The sequence below is a fragment of the Ixodes scapularis genome, unplaced genomic scaffold (genome assembly GCF_016920785.2).
Source record: "Ixodes scapularis isolate PalLabHiFi unplaced genomic scaffold, ASM1692078v2 ptg000460l_1___fragment_4___debris__unscaffolded, whole genome shotgun sequence".
NCBI lineage: Eukaryota > Metazoa > Arthropoda > Arachnida > Ixodida > Ixodidae > Ixodes > Ixodes scapularis.
In genome coordinates this window covers 38,907-40,863 of record NW_024609983.1, presented here as the reverse complement: position 1 = coordinate 40,863, position 1,957 = coordinate 38,907, and positions in this window count along the sequence as shown.

Here is a 1,957-nt window from a genome sequence, read left to right as displayed (position 1 = left end):
AATCAGATTATGGAAATTTTGCATGATCTGCAGTACAGCACAAATTAACAAGAGAAAATTATATACACAATTTAGGAACACAGAATTTGCTGAAACTGTCATAACGCAGAGATAAAAATACAGCAGCCTATCTGCACCCCGAGGGTAGGTATAAGCATGAAATGCTTTGCATGGGAGCCGACGCTAGTGCCATCTGTGGCATTAGCGTCGGCTAGTGACATCTGCATGCCCTGGTTACATACCTAGCTTTGTCAGGACCTCATATACACAAACCCACAGCCAAGGTTCTATCAAATATCACGCATTTGAATATGAAAGCTTAGCATTATTGGCACAAGAGACGCTATGAAAGACACACTAAAGTTGAGGTGTGCTAACTGTCACTCCCCATAGAGCTGTTACTCTGTTTTTCAACAGAAGAGACCATGGCTGGAAAATAAGTGTATTGGGTTACACCTCGGTTGCAGCAGACTATGCTTATTTATGACATTGTCATTTAACAGCACTAGACAGAAGTCAGATCCTGGTCAAATTACCTTAGGGAAAATAACTTGGAACTGTCGGAACTCTCCATTGAACTTTCTTAGTCGACCTTGCTGGTGCTGGGTCAGCATCAGACTCTGACGATTGGGGAGGCGGCCTTCTCTCTCTCTTGTCTTGGGGCATTTCATTGCCGCTGCATAGGTCCGATGTGTACTGGCTGCGTCAAAGCCTTTTTCGTGCTTTTTCGCATGTTGCTACAAGTAAGAGTTGGTTGTGTCAGCTTTCTTGTATCATATCATGTTCTAAGGAAGGTTCCCATGGTGCTTAAAATTGTACATACCAAACAGACCTTTGACGGACACATCAAACTGCTTCCACAATGCATCTGGCGGTGCTGCCCTCCTCAACATTGCTGTCACTTTATCCCTTTTGATATGTTTCGGCCATGCGCAGCGGTCATCGTCGACCCACAAGGCTGGTACGACCTCAACCTGCTCAAGGCCCAAGAAGTCAACAATGGCATATCGCATCTGTAGAAAAAGAAACCCTCGGTTACTCACAATTGGAGACTAGCACATACAAAAAGTTGTCAGACATTTCCGTTAGGAAGCAACTGGTCTCCATACGATGGAAACAAGTCATCTAAATTGAAACATTCAACGGAGAGTTGCAGAAAGTTTAGCTTTCTTACATTAGCACTAACCTAAATGCACGAAACAGATGTTCTTTGCACTTGCTGTCTAGGGCAGGCCGCAAAGTCCGCATGATGTAACAAATTCCGGGACGTTAACCAGTGTGGAGTTCTGGCTAAGTAACAAACTTTCTGTCCCAGGGCAACTTCACCATTTCCTGGGTGTTATGCAAAGGCCATGGCTTTAGCTCAGACAGGTGTGAAAGAACAGAAATGCCAAGTTTTGATGATTCAAAGGGTCCAGAGTACAGTTCTTTGACAAGAAACTCCTGGCCAATTATGCGTGGCTCATTTGAGCCTTTCATGTCGGCTATGTTCCTGGCAGTGACTACATGGCCATCTTGCAAGAAACAATTGTCCCGTTCACTTAGAGAAATTCTAAAGTTTCCGCACGTTAGCATCCGGTACTCAGGAGGGCAACATTCCGACAACAGCAGCCCTCCACAGTGAGGACGACTGAGGTCCACAAGTTTCCCACCATCAGAGGACTTTCTGCACGTCTTTGTCCGTGCCTCTGCCATTCGATTGCACAGCTGCTCCAAAGGTTTCCCATGCTTGAGAAGCTGCTTCTTCAACACTTGCATGTTGCTTTCGGAGGGGAAAGCACTGAAGGAATCAAGCTCCCCCATTCTTTGAACATCAGAGGCAAGCTGTGTAAGGCAATGCACGTTGATAGATACGTGGCGATCTCCGTACGGCTTAGCAAAGTCAGAAACGAAACACCTCAGGAGTTCACCAGCATACCTGGCATGCAAATGACAAAGCTGTCGGTTGGCAGATATT